Raw genomic sequence first — 9,135 nt, forward strand, 5'->3', positions numbered from 1 at the left:
ACATATGAAAATAGGGATATTTTTTTAAAAGAATTTAGTAGGAAAGAAATCAAGGAAATTGAGAACCCACTTATGAAAAATATACTAGAAATATGGAACAAACACAAAAAAAGAATTATTGAATGAAAACTCATTAATAACACCAATAATAATGGTAAAGTCATTCCCAAAGAACTTAAGAAATCTATTAGATAAAGAATTAAAGGAAAGGGTGATAGATAAAATAGAAAATTGGATAGAATTAAAAATAGGAAGAGAAAACATAAAAGAAAAACTTAAGGAATAAAAATGTCATGATTTCATTACATTCAAATAGAACAATGGTTCAAAAATTGGAAGAAAAAGAATATAGAAAAATATACACAATTTGAACAAATAATTCAGAAAGGAAAAGAATTAAAGGAAAATGAAAATATGAAAGGAATAACTAGCAAAATTTATAAAATATTAATAGAGAATAAAATAAAAAAATAAACCAAAATATTTGGAAAGAGATATGGGAAGAAGAATTAGGATGTAAATTTTGTGAAAATGAATGGAATAAAATTTGAGAACAAAGACATTTGAAAAATCTATCGGTACGAATTAAGGAAAATTATTATAAGCTGATCTGGAAATGGTACTTAACGCCAATGAGATTACATAACATAGATAAGAATAATTCAAAATAATGTTGGAGATGATGTAATAAAGTGGGATCATATATACATATGTGGTGGCAATGTAAATATGTAAAAAATGGGAAATAGTAGTATTGGAAATTGAAAATATTATGGATATAAGAATAGATAGAAAACCAAGTGTAGTATTACTATCACTATATAATGATGTAAAATGGAAAAAAGAAGAAAGAAGCCTTGTAACAAATTTGCTTACAGCACCGATATTAATTATAGTGAGAAGTTGGAAAACAAAAATTAATATGGAACTGGAGGATTGGTATAAAGAAGTCTGGCAAATAGCAATTAATGATAAATTAACATGTATATTGAAAGTGAAAAAAGGATTATGAAAAAGAAATGATTTTGATGAAATATGGAAAAAATTATTGAAAAAGTATTAAGAAAAGAAGATGGAAAATTACCTTCATGAGATGAATTAAAAATTTGGTTGGGTTAAATGGGTGAAAATGGCTCCGGGGAAGGGGTGCACTGAGGTATTTTTAGTATAAAATAAATAAAGTGTTGAAGCATATTTGGGTATGAAGAAAGTGTAACATTTTGTATTGTAAGACTTAAAAATATTAATAAAAATTTCAGGTCTGTAGGATCTGGTGCTTGAGCACTACAACACAATGTAGAGATGATTTTGTTGTATTATATGTTGATTGTTGGTTTGTCATTTTATAATTCCTTTTCAATGCATATTAAAGTAAAGTATTCACAGATGCTGCATCCAGGGATTCAACTATCCAGGGCTTGAATCTATCTATCATCTATCTATCTATCTATCTATCTATCTATCTATCTATCTCCAAAAAGCCTTGAATTTCCATTTTATATAAGGGATACCATTTTACTACACCATTGTGTATAATGAGATTTGGTCATCCATGGATTTTGGTATCCATGGACAATCCTGGAACCAAACCCTAGTGAATACCATGGGCCAACTGTATTCCAATTAAAAACAATAAAGTAGTTTTTCTTCTTGGATCAGGACCACAAATACCACCAGATGACCAGTACTATCAGCCGTGTGATATTGCCATGAATATGCCAGTCTGTCCTAATTTAGGGCAACAATATCAAGCTAAACAAATACAGTCTGGCCAAATTCAGGTTGTCTATTTGTACTTCTTGCCCCTGAGACAACAGATACTAAATCCAATCAAGACATTGTGCTAGATGTTCCCTAATTTGACATAACATTTAGGGATGTTGTTCTTGTCATACTGAGCATTTAGTCAAAATGTGTAACAAAGGGAAGGGTGCTAGAAGCAAAGCAGGAGGAGAGAAAGGAACTCCTCAGACAACCATGGTACACACCTTAACATATGTCAAAGTGTTTTTTGTCATTGTTCATGTTGCAGTGCCCAGTTACAAGTCAAGCTATCAAAAGACCAAAATTCCAAATAAAAGGTTTTCTAGAAGCTCCCAAAATGAGGGGGGGGACGGCTGTCATCAGAATTCTTGTTAAATTCTCCAGAATTTTGATTGAATTGACCAAATTTTTTTTTTGAATGGTTAGAAAACAGGAGAGGGCTCTCTAATGCACTGTTCCAAAGATCTGTGAGTCAGGAAAGAAGGCTAGAAAGCAGGAGAGTGTACTGCTGCTAAGATTCCTGTGGTTTTAAAAGGGTAGGAAAATGGCAGAAGGATATTTGAGATACAGTTGGCCCTCCTTATCCATGGATTTTTTATCCATGGATTCAAGCATCCACAGCTTGAAAATATTTTTTAAAAAGTATAATTCCAAATAGCAAACCTTGATTTTCCACTTTATAAGGGACACCATTTTGCTCTGCCATTATATTTAATGGGACTTGAGCATCCACAGATTTTGTTATCCACAGAGGATCTGGAACCAAACCCCAGTGGATGACAAGGTTCCACTGTACAACAGGCAATATTTCTGAAAAAGAAGGGATGGTGGGGGGGGGGAGCCACATAGAGGCCTTCTGGGCTGTTAGGTACAATTCAGCTTGAAAACAGGAGAGGGCTCTCTGAAGTAAGGCTGTTAAAGATTTTTGAGGAAAAAAAGGGGTAGGAATATGGCATTGGACCTAACATTCCTGAGGTTAAAATATAGGCAAGAAAACAGGAGATGGCTCTCTGATGCACCGCTGGTAAGATTCCTGAGGTATAAGAGGGAAGAGTAGGGAAGCAATATGGACTTCTTTGGGACAGTGGGTGCAGATCTGGGCAGTTCCAGTAAGAATACAAAAAAGTTTGACCCACAGGTCATTATTTTTCATCTTTGTTGTTGCTGTGTGCCGTCAAGTCATTATTGAGTCATGGAGACCCTAAGGGGAACCCTATGACTTTGTTTTCTGGATGGAATTTGTTCAAGGGGAGGGGTTGTCCTTGCCTCTCTCTGAGGCTGTCAGAGCAGGACTTGCCCATGGTCACCCAGTGGGTTTCCATGGCTGAATGAGGATTTGAACCCTAGTCGCCCAGCACTCAGACCACTATAAATGAGATGCTTCGGAAGTGGGAGTTGAACCCACATCTCCATTTGGAGATCAGAAATTGAGTTGTGTATATATTTCATTTAGGTATGATAAACAGATCTTAGATTTCTGATCACCCCATAGATGCTGTAAGGCAGAAAACTGCCCAGGAAGGGTTATTTGAATCCCAATGGAACATATCTCGAACAACTGAAGCCTGTTTATTCTACACTCTCTGCTGCTCCTGGAGGCAGCTTGTAAGTGCAAGCATTTCCCCCCACCTCAAGCAGAGTATCTGAGAGACAGCTGACTTCCTTGGTGAGAGCTTTGATTCTGCAGCATCCACCACACATACAAACGCAAGGAGAAATGGCAGGGTTGACAGGAAGCAAAGGTAACCTTTTTATATCAGATATTTTAGGGAGGGAAGGACAGCTCCAGTGTTAAGGAAACAGGCTAAGCTGGAAAGAGCAGCAAATACTGATATAGAAAAAGTAGCTACTGAAATGTCTAGAGAATGTATTCTTTCTACAACAAAGAGCACTGAACAGAAGGCTTAGGTTGTGACAGGAAACACATTAGGGCTAAAAAAAAAATAGATTAAAGGTCTGGGGTGAAACAACTAATTTTAATGCTTATGTTTTGCTTGTTTCTTTTATGCCAGGTACAAGATTTGGGAGACTACCTTGTTGTTGAAAGTTACTGGAAAATATTGTGTGTCCTCCCACTTTTATATCCCCCCACCTATTTTTCTCTAGTATAAAAATTAAAATAAACAGAACTTTGTGTTCTCCAGAAAGGAGAATATAATCAAGTCTGTGAATTCTGACAAAAATGAAGTTTCTATTTTTACCTTTAATTTTATTTACTTGAAGATATGTCCAGCTTTGTGTCACCTTTCCCCCTATTGTGTGTGTGAAAGAGAATTAGTGAGAGAGAATGGAAAATATCTGTGATTCCTAAAACGGTCTGGATTTAAAGAAGGTAATGGGAAATGCTGAAGCATCTCTTTCTGAAAGCAATAGACTATGTGTGTGTGAGAGAGAGAGAGAGAGAAAGAAAGAGAGTGAGAGCAAGAACCTTTTTGCTTACAAAATCTACATGTTTTACATGACTGCAGTCTGCCCTGCATCATGCATATATGTTATATTTCTGCCATCAGCAAACAGAAGGGCTACTGTAGAATGGGCAGTTTCATAAACCTCTGTGTTCAGTTATATTTCTTGCTCATCCAGACATTTTTGCTGTATAAGTGGCAATTGCTTATAACCATCAAACAAAAGTGTTAAATCTTCCAGAGAAAAAGATTGCCCCATGTCACATGCGGTCAATCAGTGACTGCCTTTAGATTGTTATTAATTTGACTCAGACATTTCTGAAACATTCTGTATATGTTTGGATGCTGACTGGAAGGCTTTCTGTTATCAATGCAATGTGTTTAACAAAAGAAGTTCATTACAGAGTTGATCTAAAGCACACTGTCAAGTCAATGGGAGTCAATACCTTTATAACAAAAATCTTTATATGCTTTTACTAGAATAAAATATCCTTTGATATAAAAGTTTTTCTGCCTATCTCTCTCTCTCTCTCTCTCTCTCTCTCTCTCTCTCGATACAGTTTTCCTTCATTATTTGCCACATGAAACAGGGAAGAAGCGAAAGGATAAAACTAAGAAGAAAAATCAAAGAACATGAATACACAACCAAGAAGGTTCCTCTACAAGCAAAGTTATCATCTGCTTTTTGGGGAGGGATAGCTATGCTTATAAGGCCAACTTAAACTAGCTAGTTCCACCCTTTCCTTTTTCTACAATTCGTAAACGTTACTAATATCAGTTACAGCCCAGAATCCAATGGTAAAGCTGCCTGGGGAGAGATGGAAGAGGTAATCCAAAAAAGTAACCTTTCCATATTTTGGTTCTATCATACATTATACATACAGTGCATGATTCCATCCACTCCACAAACTGTAAGTTATGCTTTGGACAGCATGTAGAATACAACTTTGCAAATGCTTTGCTCATTGAAGTATTGCATGCGTCTACTCAATAGAAAGTCTCCTCTGTTTACTGAAGCTTGCATCCAGGTACATATGCATAACACTGTAGCTCACTCAGGACTCTGCCTGGATTACATTTTGACAGTATGTTAGTGTCTCCCAAATTTATTTGAGTTCATCTAGCAGAGGAAAGCTGCAGGGTGCAACCACACAGTACTGTTAGAGTGATCCCACTATTTGCTCATCACTATGCCATGGTGGTCCAGGTCTCAAAGTCCATGTGTGCAGCAGCAATGCTGAAAAGGAGTGCCAGAGCAGTTATATGTGAATGCATTTAGGAGCTCTACAAAACTCAAAAACCTGGACATGATGAATTCTGAGATGCCTTTATGGAAATGCAAATTGTGCCCCTTTCAGCTGTCCCGTGGAAGTTGAGGATGGGGCCAGTTCATGTTGTCCTCACCTCCATGTGCTAAGTATGTCAGTTATCATTTAAGGAAGATCAGTATCTTTATTATATGCTTAGTACAGATGTAGTGAGTTGGTAGCTGAAGCTACCTATTACAAATGGGGCAAACTAGAATAGGGATGGTAGAGGCAAGATTTATCTCCTGTGCTCTGGGCAAATAATTGGACTTGGTTACTAAAATCTAGAGCTAGAGAAATGTAACAATTATGAATCATGTAGCACTGAACTGTTTGGAACAGATACACATTTTGAAATTAGGCTTTATCTAGACTATATGTCATATGGCAGTTTGATAATGCTTTAAATGCCATAGCTCTATGCTGTAGAATCTTGGGGTTTATAGTTTAGTAATGTCATGGTTTCTTCTCTCCTTTCCTTCCTTCACTCCTTACTTTTTCTGCTAGGGAGATATAATCCACTCTCCTGAATGATAGCACTACAGCTGTCTAGCTAAAGACCTCACTTCTACATTTTACAAAATCCAGGATTCCATAGGACAGAACCAGGAAAGTAAAAGTGGTATCAAACTGCTATAAATGTGAAATATGGAAACATGAATTATTTGTGGATCATGGAGAAGTTAACCATCAGACCAGTGGCTATGATAAAAAATTGGATATTGCATAACCTGATTTGGTATGTGCTCAACTCAGAAGCAAGTTCTGCCAAATTTTGTAGGGCTTACTCACAACTATATGATTATGAAATTGTAGCCTTGATATATCAGAGTAAAAGTCACAAACTGTAATCCATCCCAAGTGAAAAATGCTTGAGTTCCATTGTTAAGAACATAACAAAGTGCTCTGCTGGATCAGATTGAAGGCTTATGCATCTTGTTTTCTACCCAAGACAACCAAATGACCTAGGCGACAGATCAAAATACAGGAGCAATATCTCTCACCCCCTCTTGCTTCTAAGCAACTGGTATTAACAGGGATATTACCTCCTGTCCTAGAGGTAGCAAATGGCAATCAATATAAGCAGCCATTGTTTTATTTTGCATATGTTTATAGTAAGGCTAGAAACCATGGCCAGAATTCTCTACTGGAGTTATATCTTCATAAGTGAACTTACGTACGTAGGGATTAGAATGGATCAGTTTCATAACGTACCTATCCAGTAGATGCTTCTGTTCTGTTACAGTATAGCACAGCTGGCAAAATGTCTGATGTGCTACCCATCTGCTACTTAAGTAAGATCACATTAAGTAAAAGGTGATATAAAATTCTGACACACATGATCATGAAGGACAGCAGAACTAGTGTTAAATCAGTCTTGCAATTGTGGTTTGAACTGCATCTCCCAGAATACCTCATCACTAGCTCTGCTGCTTAGGTATGATGGGAAGTGTAGGCCAAACCGTCGAACATTAAACAGATGAATTTTGGGACATCAGAGCATAGTCAAGATGGCAAAAGTGATTAATGAAGAAGAACACATATGCTAGGAAAGGCTGCAGTTGTTTGCTTTTGCCTGAGTCAAATGGAAAGTGAAAGATTCTGCCCCTCCTCTCCTTCTGCTGAATGCAAACTACTTTTGCACATTGAACACAGGTTGCAGCAATGAGAGTAAACTGAAGATGAAGTGGAAAACTTGGAGGTGGAAATATGAAGTGGGACATTTTAAAAGCAACTGAAAAAGTGGAACAACAAAAGATTAATGGTGACTGTCCCTGTTGAATTGGGATAGTTGGAGGTTATGCCACCTTTGCAGAAGAATTCTTCTTGGCCTAAGAATTTATTCACATTTATCCTCCCAGGTGAGATTTTAATTGTGTGATTGACATGTCTTATTCATGGAATTATATACAGGATCCGGTGGACCATTCCCATCCACAGAGGTTTGGTTCTGATCTCACTGCAGATGGGAAAAAATGGAAATGGTCCCATGTTATTCAGTGAGCAGTGACATAGGCACATCCACATCAGCATGTTAGTGTGCATGCATCATCATAGAATAACATGAGGCATAACAATCTGCAGGCAGTCAAATCCCTAGCTCACTGATGTGGTAGGCATATTGTATTTATAACCCTCCTGAGTGGATGAAGTGAGGTCCTAAGACCAAACAAACAAAACTGTATGGAACAAAAGACTGAATGGCGGCTCAGTGTCTATTGACAGGTAATGGTGAGAATCAGAAAGTACCTCTGAAGATTTTTAAAAATGGAAATTGAGTATCTTCTGTTACTGAGAGTAGCTGTTTGTTTATTTTATGTATGTGTTGTGTAAAGTCCTGATCATCTTCTTAATAATAACAGCATGTTAATGGAATGCTTCCTCATGAACAGCTACATGAAGCAGCCTGGGTGATATAGACCTCTCACTTCCACAAATAATCTATCTTCAAAGCAATAAATCCCGGAGTCTTCAGCCAATCAAGCTGCCTAATTGGTTGAACATTTACAAACACTTGATAATTAAATTTGTGTTAAACTATGTAAAAGGATTTATGTTCCACTTCACCCAGATTGCTTCCCCCTTTCATTTTGCAAGAGTGAAATTCCTTCTGCCTGATGCTTCATTCAGGTGGTTAGATGCATCACATTATGTCAGTAATGTCACATTAGTAGTTCATTCCACTGTAATGGGCTTGACACATCATTGGAAAGGCATATCAAGCCTCCCGAGTTTCAAACTGCCATGTTTTCTTCCCAACCAAAGAACTTTAATGTGATAGATTTTAATTAGACTGGAGGGTTTAGGGGGGTGGCACTGATTCTATTTTTGTCAAACCTTTAAAACAAAGATCTCTACTGTCTCATATATAAGGTTAAAGCTAGAGCTAAAGTTCATATTATCAGAGCTTATTTTTGAAGTACCTGAGGGAGGGTATACACACACACACACACACACACACATATAGGAAAAACATAAGCAAATTCAATCTAGTCCAGCATTCTGTTCTCAGAGTAGTGGATCAATTGCTTATGGGAAGTTCTCTCATACCAATTCTTATAACCAAATTAATTCATTCTAACCCTAGATAACTATAACTGGCCTGATTCTATTTTATAGAATCCTGGGGTTTGCAGAACAGGAAGGAGTAAATAGAATTCCCAGCTCTAGTGCCTCACCAAAACCACAGATCCCATGATTCCATATAATGTTGTGGCACTTCTAATGGCACATTGGGCTTGTCTGCATGGACCATATAAACTAGTTTTCCCATGTTTTTTCAGCAAAAAGTCTATGCAAGGCCCAGTCCTTGGATCTGGAGCAAACAGACTGGATGATGCCCAGTCCATTCAGCACCAAACCTGGGATATAATGCACCAGGTGGCAGAATAGGACACATTTTAACTAGCCTCCCAGTGTTGCAACTGTAATGGCGGGAGGGGCGCTCTTTGGCCAAGATAATCCAGGCTGCTCTGGAGTATTCTGGCCCATGCAGACATAACCATAGTGCTATAATTGTGAAATGTAAAAGGGCCTTCTGACATTTTCACTGTGGAACTTCTGGTAGAGTGCGTAGGCTCAACACTTACAAAAAAAGATGATCACCATCATCATCATCATCATCATCATCATCATCATCATCATCATCATCATCATCA

The 9,135-nt window shown here is 37.4% G+C and overlaps 1 long non-coding RNA gene across 2 annotated transcripts in view; it reads left to right on the forward strand.

Moving 5' to 3' along the window:
* The first annotated feature begins 3,413 nt into the window (after nucleotides 1-3,413).
* LOC121924838 overlaps nucleotides 3,414-9,135 on the forward strand; it is a 10,929-nt gene continuing 5,207 nt past the window's right edge. The window contains exons 1-3 of one of the 2 annotated variants that reach the window (XR_006102737.1): nucleotides 3,414-3,506; nucleotides 4,730-4,996; nucleotides 7,133-7,338. This is a non-coding gene — a long non-coding RNA (uncharacterized LOC121924838). Of the gene's footprint in view, nucleotides 3,507-4,729; nucleotides 4,997-7,132; nucleotides 9,127-9,135 lie in introns of those variants that run through there. The other variant, XR_006102736.1, reaches the window with a different exon arrangement.

This window comes from Sceloporus undulatus, chromosome 3 (assembly GCF_019175285.1).
Source record: "Sceloporus undulatus isolate JIND9_A2432 ecotype Alabama chromosome 3, SceUnd_v1.1, whole genome shotgun sequence".
Taxonomy (NCBI): Eukaryota; Metazoa; Chordata; class Lepidosauria; order Squamata; family Phrynosomatidae; genus Sceloporus; species Sceloporus undulatus.